Here is an 18537-nt window from a genome sequence, read left to right on the forward strand (position 1 = left end):
ATTCCTGAGAACCTTACACATGAAACACACCCTGTGAATCCTGTCCGCTGAAACAGGATTCCAAGCATGGTAACAAGTGATTCAAAAGAGCTATACGAGCGGATGCCGAAGTCACCCGAAGATTGCCGAGAGCCGAACAGCACCTTCCGAGCGCGTCGGCTGCGTTAACAAGAGAAGCCAGGTGGGAAAGCCATTTTGTGTTGACGTGCCATATCCTGGGGGCGCTCGAAATAATGACGGGGTCAAAAATAAGGGGTCAATTCTATTCTCAATCTCGAAGGTTTTTGTAACGGTTTGAACGACGCAAAGTAACCAGAGCATTTTTTCATTGCCTAAAATGTATAGAACATGAAGAAGTCTTGAAGGAACTGTGTAAGAAGCAGCATCTAAGACTGTCTCCCGTTTGTTGTGTTTGAGTTTGGTCTGTAACCGCCTGCAGGCAAACCGGGAGAGACGTCACTACCTGTTGGACCGGTCAGTACGTAGGACGCTGTCACCTCACGCACGGTTCAAAAGAGACACGCTGCGGTTGACAGAAGTACTGCACCCTATATTTAGGTGCTTTGCCCGCCCTAACCAGAATCATCAATAGTAAACACCAAACACCTGACTAAAAGGCATGTATTTTAACAATCCTTTGGTTGCAAAGTTGCACATGTTTGAGAGAGCAACTTTGCAGAAAGTGACAATTTACAGAAAATAAATGTATTCTCGACAACTTCTATTGGTACAATGCGAAGGAAAACATGTGACTTATGACCTAATCTGATATTTTATTTTTGACAAAGTTCTATAATGTCGTAATTCTTTTATTACACGGTAACAAGTTTAATGTCAAATTAGCCTCTTATTATAAAACTCATGGAGATAACCACCAAAGCTAACAGGAGATATCAATATTTATGTAAGAGAAATCTGGAACATCAGTAAGACTTACCGACACGCAAACATGACATGACATTGCATATGAGAGACACCATTGTTTATTCTTTAGATACTCATACATAATGGCAACTAAATGTAATCTTAAAATCAAGAAGCATGCACAAAAGAACCAGAAATCTACTATCACCTTTCCTTTGTCCCTCCTTCGTTTGCTGTTATTATATAGAATACAGGCATCACCCCTCAAGTCAAAATCGTCATAGATTGGAGAAATGTCTCCTTTAGGATCTTTTTTTTGTAATTAGCTACACGAATTATCAACTAGGAATGAATGCTATAATTCTCTCTCTATCCTCTGCCATTTGGTTGATATGGAATTTAAGATCACTAAGCTTGTCACTGCGTTAATTAATACACTTAACAAAAAGTTCCGTTTCCAGTTTTTATCATTTCGTCTGGTGAACACATTTCACGTCATATTACAGAAAACATGACCAGTTTTCTAGCTACCTTTGGATAAAAACTACAGAAACATGTAATAATGTATAGCGCAAGTCTAGCAAGAAAGGTACGTTTATCTAAAACAAGCCTGGAAGATATTTTTCAATGTCTACAATTTCTTTGATAATTTCATACTCACATGACTTACTATGTAAAGACAAAAAAACAGCCTACCTTTCCTAGCTTTTTCCATAACATCACCAGCTGGCTACATTTACCTACATAATACCATGTACCAAGTAATGACATGTGCCATTGCCAATAGATGCAAAATACAATAGCAACTGTTGTCATCTGATTAGTACAAATTTTACGTATTAGCTTTCGTATGTTTATGTTTATTAGAAACTCCATTAGTAATATTAGTAGACTTTCTTTGTACTACTTTTCTTGGTACCCTTGGATAAAGTCTACAATTTCTTACTAATAGATGATTTCATACAACTATCACTCATTATGTAAAGACAAAAACACCACAGGCTTTTCTATTATAATACCTATCTCAAAAATCTCCACAGCTTTCCTTGCAGCTTTTTCTATTATAATACCTATCAACAGCTGACTACAGTTACATAAGTAATGACATGTACCATTACCAATAAATGCAAAATACAACAGTAAAGGTTGTCATCTGATTATTAAGTTTTGAATTTTCTTTGTTATCTTCGTTTCGCTTAAGTTTTGCTCATCGCAAACTAGATACCATGTAAGCAGCAAACGTTACAAAAAATACTAGTAGAATAGAAAGTACCAGTAAAAGCTTTCAAATTTAAAAGTCTTGTTTAGATCAGGTATGCTGGATTGAATGCATCGTTGAATTTTACATCTTACAAGAAACACATGATATGATTTTATTAATGTTAACCTGGTGTGAAAGTTATTTTCATCTGAACAAAAATGATATAATCAGAGTTTTATTACAAATTTTGTGATTTATGAACCCATAGAAATGTTGTTTTGCTTGACTGCCAACAGATATCACGTGGGCAGTATAGGCAATTGTCGTTTATGACCCAATCATATTTGATTGGCAACTTGTGGTGAATCAGATATCGTATTTGATGATTGTTTTTCTTAAACTTTAGTGGTTAATGAATTCATTGAAAATGCAAAACATGTCATGTGTTAATGCCATGTCATACGCGTGTTAATATGGCCTGATCTTCATAGACACAGACTTCAGGGAGTAATACGAGCCCATCCAGCGGACCCACAGCACACCTTGCCCGTATGGACAGGAGCTCCCTTGGATCGCACAGTTGGTGTCCAGGTAGCGGCCGTTGAGGAAGGCGCCGCCGCAGTGCCCAAACCACCAGCCGGCCTGTCCGTAATGCTGAGAACAGTGGCCGCCCATGGCATCGTTGTCCCCTGTCCACAGTGGAGAACCTCTGCCCGTTGTTGCGACTCATGGAGACTCCCGCGTCGCCTGAATACCCGGAAATGTGCAGCCGGTACTGGTCCGACTCACCGGACACCCTGGATGGAAATATTATATAAAATTTATAATGGCGCTCACATACTTTGTAGCACGTGCATCGATAAGTAGGCACACATTAACGACTTAATTCTTAATTGCGCATACAAATACAAATACACACTCTCATACATGTAATATATATACGCAAACACACACATATACACAGTCACACGTACTGATTTCAATTTATTTGGATACCCTTTAGTCAATGACTAATCTTCCAGGGTTCAAAACATATAGACATACACACATATTGACAGCAAAATTAAAAGAGGATGAACATACATAATCATCACAAATTATATAAAGTTTATACAAACGATCATGACTTAACTTAATATATACAACTCAACTTATGTACAACTGGTGGATGGCCTTTTTGAATTGATGTGGACTGGTCAGTTGTTTTTGATACTGGGAGGCAGGGTGTTCCGTAGATTAATGGCGCGGTAGAGAAATGTTCGTCTTTTTGCTGTTTGTTTATTTGTACTGATTGACATCGTCTATGCTGCAATAGAAAGTTCCCTCGGATAAAAGCACTCTGACTGGAAATATCTTAATGTGTATTCAGTTGACAATACTTTACCTGTGGGTGTTTTACTCACCTGAAGCTGGAGTACGTTGCGTACCGGGTTTCTCCGTCCCAATCCCCGAGATCCACCCTGAGGGTGTAGTTCTTTTGACTGGTCAGGAGGTGGATGTTCTCGTTCCCAAGCCAGTATTCCCCGTTCTTGTTCCCAAACCCGTGCTTGTACTCCTCCCAGGTCCGGTTGAAGGGAACCGACCCGTCCTGTCGTCGCTGTATAACAGTCCAGCCTCCTCCTGGATGGAGAATATAGTATCCTTTTTATCATGCTCGGCTATGGACCTCCGGTATGAAGTTATGCGGAAATAGTCGTCTGAAGCCAAAAGTTGACTATGCGCTGAGGCGACCGCCCTAAGCGGGCGCCCATTCCCACCCCAAGCAAAACCCGTCGTGGGTTGGGTGGGTGGGCCGCTTTCGGCTCCAGACGCGGTCGGAGGCCCCTGGCCTGACCCGGATAGAATGACGTCATGCTGGTATTGCATTGTGGATGATGACGTCATACCTTCCGGTCCACTAGCCGAGCATGACAAATAGTATCCTTTTTATCATGCTCGGCCATGGACCTCCGGTATGAAGTCATGCGGAAATAGTCGTCTTCCACCTTCACCCCTCTCTGGCTGTTGATCCCTTTCTTCTTCTGCTACCCATCTTTCCAATCCTGATACCCTTTCCACACTCTATCTTCACCCCTTCCTCATTCTTCCTCTGTCATCTTTCCTCTCTCACCAAGTCCCTTATGAGATCCCTCTCATAACCTTCACTCTGTGGTACGATCGCTCTCATCCCCCTTTCTTTGCCTCAGATTTCTTACCCAAATCTCATACTGCCTTGAAACTCCGGCATCCAGCCTTGTCTCCTAACATCACATTGACTCATCTTACCCCACTCTGATCTTACTCCGGCTTCCTACTATCACTCTAGCATAAAATCCACCAAGGGAAAATCTTGAACGGCTCCAAGTCGCGGATCTTTGCTCCAACTCCGGCCTATTTTGTCTTTAACCCAAATCTGCCGGGACTCTTCTTCTAAGCCGTTCGGTGTGATATAGCTAGCTGCCGCCGCGCCGCGTGCCTGTGAAGCTGGTGTGTTACGCCGAAGGGCGGTTATACCGGCTATACCGATACAGAAGCTGGTGTGTTACGCCGAAGGGCGGTTATACCGGCTATACAGATACAGAAGCTGGTGTGTTACGCCGAAGGGCGGTTATACCGGCTATACCGATACAGAAGCTGGTGTGTTACGCCGAAGGGCGGTTATACCGACTATACCGATACGGAAGACTTCCAGGCTGTCTCCAGCGCCAACAGGTAGACTACCCTCTAAATTACACACCCGAAGTCTTCGAATCAAACCTTCCTGCAGTTTTCTACCACCGCTTACAACGAAACCCGATCATACCGTCTCAAAGGTTTCGCCCGTGCTCTCCTAACGTCTTGCCGATGCATGGCTCATCCCCACTCTCATTATTACTGGCACACTGTCTCCCGCAACCACAACGCTTTACAGTACTTCCAGCCCTCTACGCGGCTTACATGCGGCCTCTCGCATGCGGCCTTGCCGCCTACCGGTTTCCTCGGCCTTCTAAATTACTGGCACGCGGCCTCCCGCCGCATTATAGACCTTACAACCTTCTCGTTACTGGCCCGCGTCCACACCGCCGCCTTACAGTTCCTCCAGCCCACTTTCCTCTCTCTCTTTTGTTTTTCTTTTTTAACTGGCACGCGGACTCTTGCCAGCCGCCTCATAGCCTTCTCTGATATCGGCACGCGGCCTCCAGCCGCCTTATAGCCTTCTGCGTTCCTGGCACATGGGACCTCGCCCGCCGCCTTACAGCCTTCTGTGCTCCTGGCACGCAGCCTCTCGCCAGCCGCCGTTCAGCCTTCTGAGTCACCGGCACCTACAACCTTCTCTGTTACCGGCACGCGGCCTCCAGCCGCCTTATAGCCTTCTGTGTTACTAGCACGCGGGCCCTCGCCGGCCGCCTTACAGCCTTCTGTGTTGCTGGCGCGCGGCTTCTCACCCGCCGCCTTACAGCCTTCTGAGTCACCGGCACCTACAACCTTCTCTGTTACCGGCACGCGGCCTCCAGCCGCCTTATAGCCTTCTGTGTTACTAGCACGCGGGCCCTCGCCGGCCGCCTTACAGCCTTCTGTGTTGCTGGCGTGCGGCTTATCACCCGCCGCCTTACAGCCTTCTGTGTCACCGGCACGCGGCATCTCAGCCCCCGCGTGCCGACAACACAGCGTAACACAGCGTGCTTACATCCTTATAGTTGCGGCGAGCCGCTGTTTTCTCGGCGAGCTGCATCGGTAGCCCACTGTGCCCTTGCTGCTGATGGAGAAACAAAGCGAAACCTGCAGCTGGCACAAACATGTTGCAAAATAAGGATACATAGTGCATACCACCATATCACCACAAACTTCCAGGTGAAGTGCAGGAACCCATGCACAACACACTATAACCCCCTCTACATGACAAGACCAAAACACCAGCCACGCATTCAGTCACTCTTTTCTCCCCCCTGCCTGGAACCTCAAAAGTGGGATTTACCACGCTAGCATGAGCGAACGCAGGCCACTCAAACCTCACACAGCTAACACATACCAGTGTTCTTGGGCACCGCACCAAAAATTACCATGACACAACATCACATTAGCATTACACACACGCAAAATGAGCTGTGAGAGGTATGAGCGAACACGTGGCACCTGGNACCGTCTCAAAGGTTTCGCCCGTGCTCTCCTAACGTCTTGCCGATGCATGGCTCATCCCCACTCTCATTATTACTGGCACACTGTCTCCCGCAACCACAACGCTTTACAGTACTTCCAGCCCTCTACGCGGCTTACATGCGGCCTCTCGCATGCGGCCTTGCCGCCTACCGGTTTCCTCGGCCTTCTAAATTACTGGCACGCGGCCTCCCGCCGCATTATAGACCTTACAACCTTCTCGTTACTGGCCCGCGTCCACACCGCCGCCTTACAGTTCCTCCAGCCCACTTTCCTCTCTCTCTTTTGTTTTTCTTTTTTAACTGGCACGCGGACTCTTGCCAGCCGCCTCATAGCCTTCTCTGATATCGGCACGCGGCCTCCAGCCGCCTTATAGCCTTCTGCGTTCCTGGCACATGGGACCTCGCCCGCCGCCTTACAGCCTTCTGTGCTCCTGGCACGCAGCCTCTCGCCAGCCGCCGTTCAGCCTTCTGAGTCACCGGCACCTACAACCTTCTCTGTTACCGGCACGCGGCCTCCAGCCGCCTTATAGCCTTCTGTGTTACTAGCACGCGGGCCCTCGCCGGCCGCCTTACAGCCTTCTGTGTTGCTGGCGCGCGGCTTCTCACCCGCCGCCTTACAGCCTTCTGAGTCACCGGCACCTACAACCTTCTCTGTTACCGGCACGCGGCCTCCAGCCGCCTTATAGCCTTCTGTGTTACTAGCACGCGGGCCCTCGCCGGCCGCCTTACAGCCTTCTGTGTTGCTGGCGTGCGGCTTATCACCCGCCGCCTTACAGCCTTCTGTGTCACCGGCACGCGGCATCTCAGCCCCCGCGTGCCGACAACACAGCGTAACACAGCGTGCTTACATCCTTATAGTTGCGGCGAGCCGCTGTTTTCTCGGCGAGCTGCATCGGTAGCCCACTGTGCCCTTGCTGCTGATGGAGAAACAAAGCGAAACCTGCAGCTGGCACAAACATGTTGCAAAATAAGGATACATAGTGCATACCACCATATCACCACAAACTTCCAGGTGAAGTGCAGGAACCCATGCACAACACACTATAACCCCCTCTACATGACAAGACCAAAACACCAGCCACGCATTCAGTCACTCTTTTCTCCCCCCTGCCCGGAACCTCAAAAGTGGGATTTACCACGCTAGCATGAGCGAACGCAGGCCACTCAAACCTCACACAGCTAACACATACCAGTGTTCTTGGGCACCGCACCAAAAATTACCAATGACACAACATCACATTAGCATTACACACACGCAAAATGAGCTGTGAGAGGTATGAGCGAACACGTGGCACCTGGCTTAGTAGTCCGCCGGATTGATAATTCCATCAACCCCGAGCAGCAAACCACTGTAAAAAAAAAGAAAACAAAGAAACACGACCACAGAAAACTAGCCCGAGCTCGCAACACTCGGACGAGGTCTGCCACTGGGGGAGCCTAAACCAAACAGGGTCGATGAGACTACAATCGTCTGAGAACGCCAAAGGAAAATTTACAAGAAATCTGAACGTAAATAAAAAAAAGTACCGTCAAATATATTACAATCCTGCAACCGCCGCCTGGTCCTGCTAGAACTGGGCGTCCCTGATTTGCCCACGACGAGGATTGCAACGGACTACGATGCCTCCTTCCAGAGGACGAGTGGGTCAGCCATCTTGCATCTCTGGGCTGGTCGCTTCGACCGTACCTGAAAACTGTTGAATTGAAGGCAAAACTAAAAATTACATAACACTGGATTAGTTCCTGGTCTAAATTCTTCGTCCCCGCTGACAGAAAACGTTTCTATCTTTTCCCTGCGAAGGATGGCAACGGATTCTATCCCGCAAAGAAACAAACGTCTCCATGGCCAGACTCGTCTCGTAGGCATCCTTCCTTCCTGCTCCTATGAAACATACATCCAAGGACAATATTTGCCGAACAAGTTATAAAACAAAACACAGCCAACAAGAACTGTGTCTAAACTCCGCCGGTAGCTCTCCTACGGCACCCAAACCTGCCCTGCCACAGCACGGCGCTCTACCGGCTCAACGCCGCGGTAGCCCCGGTCTCCCCGCACGAACAGTCCCGCCGGAATCCGGGGTGCCTCGCCTCGACGGGTTTTGCTGGGTGGGGGGGCTTCAAGAGCGTAGGCCAGACGTGGACGGGGAACAGGTCCCGACCCGGATAGAATGACGTCATGCTGGTATTGCATTGGGGTGATGACGTCATACCTTCCGGTCCAATAGCCGAGCATGACAAATAGTGGGACACACCCTAGAACTGGGTTCTTCGCCTCTCTGAAGCTCCGTTCCAGCGCACCGGTTTAGGTTAGTTGTAACTTAGTTAAATACTTTCCCTGGAACACACTCAACTGTACAGGTAATTGGTTTCCGTTCTCAGTCTTTGCCTACTTTTAGTACTGTGTTTCACTCTGTAACTGTTCTGTTGTATGACTATAGATCCGTTGTATGTTCCCTTTCCTTGTGCATTATACCACAGTTAGACAATAAAGTCATCAAATCAAATATAAATCGACCTGGCTTTGGCGTTATAACGTTACTTAGAGTGAGAGTCTAGTAACTAGTTCCCTAGAGTGAGAGTCTATGGTATCGTAACATCTGTAACTGTAACCGTAATCGTAACTGTAATCGTAACTTTAGCCCAAATCCTACCATGCACCGAAAGAACGTTTGTTACACATGTCACAGTAGGCCTCCACATGATCGGGCAGGAGGCCGAGTCTATACATGGTACTGCAGTGCCACCTAGCTGCAGAAACGCGTACTGCAGTCGTACGTGTGTTAAACAGGAATTAACAACAACTTTGTAAGCCCAAACCTGCGGTGTCCATGTCACAGTAGGCCTCCACATGATCGGGCAGGAGGCCGAGTCTGTACATGGTACTGCAGTGCCACCTAGCTGTAGAAACGCGGTACTGCAGTGCCACCTAGCTGTAGAAACGCGGTACTGCAGTGCCACCTAGCTGTAGAAACGCGGTACTGCAGTGTAATATGTTAAATTAACAACAACTTTGTAAGCCCAAACCTGCGGTGTCCATGTCACAGTAGGCCTCCACGTGACCGGGCAGGAGGCCGATTTTGTAGACTCCACTTGTTGTCCGTCCTGAGGAGTAATACTCGGCACAGTCTCCCTCTGTGGAACGACAGGAAATTGTCAGTACTAGTACCGTTTTGGACCTCTAATGGCCAGACCCAAGTGTCTGAAAGACATACTTCAGTTTCTAAAAATCTCAGACTTTAACCCCTAAAGATCGTCATGCATGATTAATACATGTAGTTCTCTTTTTGTTCACGGTAGCAAAAGTTCACAGTCTGAGAAAAATGGACATGTTTAGGGAACTATATATCACAGTGGCGACAGGTGCAGGAATAAGAAAGTTCAGGAATCATTTGTTAACTGTAATGATAAGTTCACTGTACAAAGGTGACAAAACAGAGGCGAAAACAGTGAACATAAAAAAGTACAGTGAAAAAAATCAAGGAATTACAGTAGTTACAATCAATTTGAAAAGTGAAAATTTGATGAAAATTTGATTCCAGGCTCTCCCGGCTGTGTTCGTGGCACGTGGGAAAAGCAAGACGTTCCTCACACCCAGTGTTTTGTGAGGCTCTGCATGGGGGCTCCGGTAACGCTCGACGCTAAATTTTGAGAGCCTAAACCCTCCCCAGTACGCTTTACGATAAATTCCGGTAGCCACAACGCATTACGTAAAATAAAATAGCGGATCACGCTCTACGCAAATTCGACAATTACGCTCTACGTTGAATTAGAGCGGTCCGTCTACGCTCTACGGAGAATTAAAACGGCCGATTACGCTCTACGGAAAAAGGCTTGCGGCCCCCCTTTTGTTGTGGAGGTAAACTGCGGTGAAATGAGAGGGATGGGCTCTGTCTTCCATCACCATGCCCTAGACACAGTGGGCACACAAATGTACAGCCCACTGCCCTTATCATTATCTCGTAATCGAGTTAAAGGCACTCTATGTAGTTTTTTGCGCAAAAAAATTGAAATATTCTAATTATACTAAATTTCTGTGTTATTAGCAGTTACTATCACTTTTCAACACATTTGTGTCATTATTTCACATTTTTTTCGTATATTTTGTCCGTTCAAACAGTCCTTCTTCAGTTCCCGGTGCCACCGGTTTGCTCAACAACAACATACAGGGGTTGCCTCCTGGGGTGGCTAATTGGCCCGGGCATGCCAGGCTTGATAGACAGGGGCAGATGTCACAAGATATATCCTCCTTAGAAAAAACTCATATCTTTCACATGAGGTGGAATATAATTATTAACTTAGAGTATTTTGTTGGGCATGAATAAACTGTGGTCATTATCCCTTCAAAAGAGATAGAAAATCTGGTAAACGATTAGGTATTTCAGAAACTGGTAAGCTATCAACTGACACCCCACTGGGATGTAGGTCAAACCACTGGCAGTGGACAATACCATATGTGTGGTTTGGCCAGAGGTTGAATAGAAGATCATTCACAGTTTTCTAAGCTTCTAAGGAGCAAGGATGTTGTATTTTTTGCTGTGGAGTATAATTTTGGAATACTAATGGGTTAAGCCAATGTACTATGTAAAGAAAAGAATAAAAAATAAACTTTTTGTATTGTCAAAAAACTACATAGAGTGACTTTAACGTAATCTATAGTAAAAAGTGTAGATTTCTCACCGATAACGGGACCTGTAGGCTCTGTGGGAGACGTCTCCTCAGTTACCGGTACCGGGTTCTCACAGGTACACTGTAAGGTAGGAAACACGGAGTCGTTAGAACTACAGGTACACTGGATAGTAGGAAACAAGGAGTCCTCAAAGGTTCTCACCAGCACACTGGAAAATAGGAAACACAGAGCCTTTTAGAAGTGGAGAGGAGATAGGCGCCGCCAAGATTATAAGCCTACAGAAACATCATGGCAAGTCCAGACATGTTGCTGGCTGTCATGAACCCACCACACTTATCGAAAAGAGTAGGAAACCTTCCCGATGTGAGTGATTCAACCTTTACAATCGTGTCTCAGGTTTTACATCTTGCAAAGGTGTCATAGCCACCATGTCAATTCTTCCACAAATGTGGTAAATCGTCACAAATACGTAAGGACCGTCTGCATAGGTTCCCGAAGTGATGCAAGGTAGCAAGGTCAGAACAAAACTGAACAGTGAAGATCGGCTGAAACTCTCCCAAGCATAGCCTGGTCTGGGTGCCAAACCCATAGCACACTGGACACAAAGTATCTCAGTGAGCACTAAGATACTTTGTGTCCAGTATGCTACTATGGGTCTGGCACCCAGGCTATCCCAAGCAGAGAAAACGAGCACAAAATATGGAATATTCATCAGCCAGATTACAATACATTAACTACTAGTTAAATCAGCCGTAGCTGACCCCTTGGTACTTATCGCCGTTCAGTGGCTTCTGAGAAACTGATAATTTGTCTCCTGAACTGGTTCACTGACTCCCAGAGCTTGTTGACAGTACTCTCCAAGCAGAGGTTGTGGGGGAATGATCGTTAGCTTTTTATATTATTATTTATATTTTTTTGTGGCCGGCGACCTTCTCTGGCTACTGGATACTGCCTGGCCAATTTGATACTGTCCGTTTTTGCCACCGAAAGGGATCTGCTTGGAGATTATGTTGATAGTCGAATCGGGCCGAGGCATTTCAGGCGGAACAAGAGGGTTATGAATAATTCTGTTTCTGGCCCCGAGTGAACTTTTATGATAGTGTATTTAAAATCTTGTGCCAGCCTTCCTAAAGCTTTCGAGCTTCACAAATAACGCCTGAACATGAGTTAAACTAACTTGCCTGGCGACAACACCGTGCATTGAACCGGTGGTTCGTAATAGGTAACAGATGGACACCGGCAGGGAACAAGAGTTCCGAGATCTCATACCTCCATGAAATATGGGTTTGACATGTAAATTTATTCTTTAATTATGCAAATGACCTCTACACAAACATAATAAATGCATCGTGATGTTAACTTTTTATTAACTTACACATGTTCCAAGTATGAAATTCCCATCATTTACCACTAAGGAGTCATAGAATTTTGAGATAAATTATAATAATTAGGTCCGTATTTGCATAATTGGTATCTGGTGATATTCCTCCTGCCATAGATTATAAACATTACATGTATCAAAGACCCATGATGTAAAACGCTGGAATTACACAATTCCCTCATTAATTATGCAAATGAAGTTACATTTGCATAATTTGTATCCAATAATGTAGATCTCTGCCTAAGCTACCCACATAACAAAAATCAAGAAAATACATTGTTCCTTTGTGAATTTATCTGCTCTGAAAGGTTTTCCCAGAAACCCCCTGCAGGTCCAGAACAAGCTGCTAGGGGGACCAAATCCACAGCACTTATTACTGGCAGGAAAAGCTATCCACCACTTAAAAATCAAGACCATAGCATGTCCAGGACAAAAGATTAAAAAAAACGGAAGTTCTGCTGCAGTACCAAGGTCATCCACCAGGAGGCCCATATTTGACCTTGACCTTTGTCTTTCCAAGACTTACCAACATACCAAATATCATCACAATCCATGAAGGCGTTCTGAAGTTATGCTGACCACAAAGTTGCGGAAACACACACAGATAGAGAGACACACACACACACACACAGACATACAGACAGACACGCCAAAAACAATACGTCCATTTTTCATGGAGGTAATTATGTACCCTCTTCCAGGCTCCCCGGGTTGCCGAAAAAATAGTAGAAATTGGCCAAACAGAATACCAGAGGAATAACATAGTAGCAGCAATGCTGTAGCCATTGTAGTAAACCTGGTATCCAGTCTTATACGTGATTGGGGGTGTTGGGGCGTTCAGGCAGGCTGTGCCTTCGGGGGCTCTAATAGCTTCCCCCGCCCAGTGCAACAGGCCGTCCCGGTAGGAGAGTTACGCTAATAAGAGACAGTATGCTTGGGAATTTGGTTTCCCCCAACACGATGTTCGTGGAGGGCTAATCAATCTCTCGTGAAATACACACCGGGAAACCTATGTGGTCCTATTCTCCTATGTGAGGCGGGCGGGACAGAGCTCTTGCGGCCCAGCCCACGATCAGACTGGATACCAGGCTAACTTTGGGGTGAAAGCCGATGAACTCTTCACGTTGACAACTTGCCAAAATGTCACTCCTATCAGATAAACAGCCCTACTTGATCTTGTTGTTTGAGAGAACCAAGGACAGTTGTTTTTCAGTTGACGGTCTTGGCGTAAGAAATGTGGCCTCACATTTTAAAGAGTGACTACGACTACCAAACCGGGCGACTTATTCTAAGGCTAAAAGTCTTGTGGTCTTACTAAAGAAAATAACTTATAGAAAAATAAGGAAATATATGAATATGAGGAAGGTTACGAGTTTCTGGCACCTACCTGCAGACGTTGTTTGATGACCGAGTCATGCTCGTACAAGGTAGACGTCATGCTGTCCAACTTGTGGAGAGTTTGGGTCAAGTTCAGGGCCAGTTCCTTGTTCTTGTCCCTCTCCCCCGACAGTTGGGCAGAAAGACTGTCCACCCGGGCCGTGAGGTCAGACTGTTGACTCTGTAAGGTTTCCACCAGAGACGACAGGCGATCCACTTTAGTTTTCAAGCGGCCGGTCGCCGTACGGGCCCCGGACGGGCTGAACCCGGCCTGGCCGCGGGCAGAGAAGCTCCCGAACAGAAGGAAGACGACGAGCAGTAAGAAACTCGCCATCTTGGCCGTGACTTGAAACAGCTGTGGATATCAGCCGCACAACAACAAGGTGTGGGGCACAACTCTTAAGTGGTGAAAGACCAGGGGAGAACCACTATTGAACGGGAGAGGGTAAGGCGAGGGGGTTAACCAATGTGGGTATGAAATGGCGACTAGGGAAAGGGGCTCTAACCATTGTGCCTCTCAAATAGGGGCTAGTGCAGGGGGTTGACCATTGCAGCTGTCGGATGGGGGTGGGTGGGTATGGAAGGAGGTGAACCATTGTGGCTTTCAAACGGGAGGGGCTAAGGCAGGGGGTAACCATTGTGATTATGAACAAGTGTCTAAGGCAGGAGGTAATAATTGTGATAATCAAATTGAGGAATAGGGAAGGGGGTTATCCGTTGTGGCTATCGAACGGGAAGGGGTAAGACAAGGGGGTTATCCATTGTGGCTATCCGAACTGGGGACTAGGGAAAGGGGCTAACCATTGTGCCTCTCAAATAGGGGCTAGTGCAGGGGGTTGACCATTGAGGCTATCGAATGGGGGTGGGGTAAGGAAGGAGGTGAACCATTGTGGCTTTCAAACGGAGGTATAAGGGAAGGGGGTTAACCGTTATGGCTATCAAACGGGGGAATACGGCAAGGGCATAACCATTGTGGCTATCAAATAAGGGGCTAAGGCAGGGGGTTAACCATTGTAGCTATCGAATGAAGGGATGAGGCAGGGGGTTAACCATTGTCGCTATGAAATGGAGTGCTTAGACATCCAGCCCTTTTTACCATCATGTTAGATTTCACGAAGATCCACCAATAAGCATACGGAAGAAAAAACTGTAAAGTATCACGTTTTATTTCCTTTAATTAAAAACAGCTTGTTACAATACACTGCAAAAGAGACATTACATGCACTGGCATTAATATAATAAGTTGCCATTTAACTATTGAACACAGCTTAGTTAGTTGCTTTGAGGAATGCACCGGATTTTCTTAACTCTTCAAAAAGATACCTTAAAGCTTCTTTTTTACCCCAATATGTATAGTATCATTCTGCATCGCCCTCCAGCACATATTCTAATGATTAATTTATTTCATTTTGTTGGGGATTTGAAGTCCTTGAAACCTTGGGATTTGTATTTTATCTTAGATTCCGATCTACTTATACTTCTTGTATTGCATCAGTCATCACCAATTCAATAGTCTGCCTTTGCTGACCCAAGTATTGACATGTACAATTGCCAAAACGTACAAATTCAATTCAATAGCAAGCGTTATCTTCAGATTAGTGAAAACAAGCATGTTTTAGGCATTTTTAAGCAACTACTTAAAGGCTAAAACAAAATAGAATAGAAATTACCAGTAAAATCTTCCAAACGCTTGTTAAGTGCAGGTATGCTAGCTTGACCAGATGATGATGATGCTAGCTTGAATGATTGTATGGTCGACTGTTACATCGTGCGCGCTTAGGAAACACATGGTTGGGTTTTATTTGTGAACCAGGTGTGATTGTCATTCTGAGCAAAATCGGATATAATCAGATTCATTCCAATTTATACAATTTATTTAAAAATGGTAACAGATATCGCATGGGTAATGCAGATAAGTTGTTTATGGCCCGACCACGTATAACGCAATTGGGTATAATCAAACATTCAAGCTTATTTTTAAAATATGTTATTTTTAAAAAATCTTACTGATTTGGAAATTCAACACATATCACACCGGTAGTGGCATATCATACTCGTGTCGGTTATGGCCTGATCTTCATAGACACAGACTTCAGGGAGTAACCCCCGCCTCTCCAGCGCCACCACAGCACACCTTGCCTGTATGAACAGGAGTTTCCACAGTTGCCCAGGTAGCGGCCGTTGAGGAAGGACCAGCGGCAGCTCTTAAACCACCAGCCGGCCTGTCCGTACCGCTGAGAACAGTGGCCGCCCCAGGCATCGTTGTCCCTGTCCACAGTGGAGAACATCTGCCCGTTGTTGGTGTAGCGGCCCGCCATGTCGTCTCCCGCGGTGCCTGAATACCCGGAAATGGTCAGCCGGTACTGGTCCCACTCACCGGACACCCTGGATGGAAATATTATATAAACTTAATAATGGCGCTCACATACTTTGTAGCACGTGTATCGATAAGTAGGCATACATTAACAAATTAATTGCGCATGCACATACACATACACACTCTCATACATATATATTATATATACCTACATGTATTATACATACGTACATACACACGCACACATACACACATACACAAACACTCACAAGCACACAGTCGCACGTACTGATTGACATCGTCTATGCTGCAATAAAAAGTTCCCTCGGACAAAAGCACTCTGACGGGAAATATCTTAATGTGTTCAGTTGACATTACTCAACCTGTGGATGTTTTACTCACCTGAAGCTGGAGTACGTTGCGTACCGGGTTTCTCCGCCCCAATCCCCGAGATCCACCCTGAGGGTGTAGTTCTTTTGACTGGTCAGGAGGTGGATGTTCTCGTTCCCAAGCCAGTATTCCCCGTTCTTGTTCCCAAACCCGCGTTTGTACTCCTCCCAGGTCCGGTTGAAGGGAACCGACCCGTCCTGCCGCCGTTGGATCACGGTCCAACCTCCCCCTGTGTGGAAGGCACCAGAAGGAAAACGGGATGATATTATTACTTCAATCAGATACAGTACCTTGACAATAAATGCGACACTAATTCCTGAAAATCCAATTTGAAAAAAAATTACCAACGTTTATAGTCTTACCTTCCTACCTCAGACACAATTAAATGAAATATCTTAATGTAAGTAAAAGAAATTTGAATAATTAAGATAAGCAATACGCCAGTATCTGTGACAGATCTCCATGACATCTCATACAGTACCTACCTGCAGTATCCATGTCACAGTAGGTCTCCACGTTAGAGGAACCGAGTCTGATGTTGTAGACTCCGCTTGTAGTCTGTCCTGCCGCATAGAGATCTGCACAGTCTGATGCTGTGCGGTGATGAACAACAGACGGTCAGTTTGCGGTTTGGTTGGATGATAGGAGAGGCAAAATAACATGTTTATCAGGTAAAGGCTGTAGTTCTAGTGTAGTGTAGAAACCCGTCTCGAGTCTGTCATCTTCCCATCGCTACATATGCTGTAGTTCTAGTGATTATAATTTGGCGCAGAAAGTTCACGTTGAGAAACAACAGGTTCATGCTCCATCGTGTAGAGTCCGCTTGCTGTCTTTCCTGCCGCATAGTGCTCACTGCAGTCTGACGCTGTGCAGGGTATTTTGGTTGGATGATACGGAGGGACGGAATACTTTTGACAACATTGTTTACTAGTATTTGGGAAAAGGCTGTAGTACTAAGTGAACTTTGGCGTAATAAGTGTACACCATACCTCGTACACAGATGACTCCCGCGTCTTCCTTGTGGGTGCAGTCATGGTCTCCCCACTTGGTGATTCCACAGTCCGCCACAGAAGACTCGTTTCCTGAGCAGCTGAGATTCTCCAGCCAGATGTCTCCCGTCCCCTCTGGAAAGACTCCGCCCACCCTGGCAAACCCCAGCCCGAGCCCAAGCTGTCTACAGACCACCTGAGCGTCCCTGTCGTCAAACCCGACATCACAGACCGTCCCCCAGTCTCCGCTTCCGGGCCGGATCTCCACGCGACCTTCTGACGGATTCTCGCTGCCGTTAAGTCGAACGTGCAAGGCGCCTGTACAAGTCGGAAATGTACACTGAGAGCTAAAACATTATTCTTGTAAAGGTGAAATGATAAAAAAAATGAAGCACCTATAGTACAGTAGGACTAACTCTTGTCAATATCTTGAGAGTTGCCCACCGACCCTGAGGGAGGAACATGTCTGATACTTGTGAGCTGGTTACTGAGGTGAATTGGGGACAAGACATCTACTCTGTGGCTATAGAAGACATCATTGTGCACACTGTGAGGCATTAAAGACTAATTACCTGCACATCATGATGCAGAGATAGAGATGTAGAGATTGAGATGTAGAGATCTAATAGAATGCGATAAATTTATCTTTTTTTTGTTTGGTTTAGTTCTAGGCTAGGGTTGCTGGGTTCTGCAAGTGAATAGGAAACTTGTGAGCACCAACCTGTGCAGACGACCTGTACGTTCTGCCCATGTCCTGGGCAGCCGGAGGAGTCCCAGCCAAATGAACAGGACGCGATGTCAGGCTCAGTCCCACTGCAGGTGAGGTGACCCAGCCAGGTCCGGCCTGTACCTGTAGGGATGTCTGTAGGACCTGAACTCACGCCTCCGGTATACCCCAGCTGTTTGCACACGACACCAGTCTCTGCCTCGGTCCAGCTGGTGTTGCACACGGCACGCCACTCCGACTTGTCTCCCGGACGGATCTCCACTCGTCCTTCCCAGGGCACGTGACCGCCAGCCAACCGGGCAGCCATCTTACCTTGTACACAGAAATTCATGTTTTAAAATCTTGGTTTCTGAAATAATTTCATAACAAGAGTTCATAACAAGAGTTCCACGACGTCATGCCTTCGCAAAAGGATGTTAACTTTTATGACTGATGTATTGAGGGCCTCTCGTTTATTGTGTGAATAAGGTCTTTTGCCGACGCCTTTTCACATATCAAGCATCATACGAATCCATCCACATCTTCTTGAGTTATGCTGTCTTCAGACAG

The 18537-nt window shown here is 46.2% G+C and overlaps 2 pseudogenes; both read right to left on the bottom strand.

The window, feature by feature from the left end:
* The window catches only part of LOC109477790, a 51314-nt pseudogene that overhangs the window by 29338 nt on the left and 3439 nt on the right, over positions 1–18537 (bottom strand).
* Positions 1787–13812, bottom strand: LOC109477807 (annotated as a pseudogene).

This window comes from Branchiostoma belcheri, unplaced genomic scaffold, assembly GCF_001625305.1.
Source record: "Branchiostoma belcheri isolate BF01 breed outbred unplaced genomic scaffold, Haploidv18h27 scaffold105, whole genome shotgun sequence".
Classification (NCBI taxonomy): Eukaryota; Metazoa; Chordata; class Leptocardii; order Amphioxiformes; family Branchiostomatidae; genus Branchiostoma; species Branchiostoma belcheri.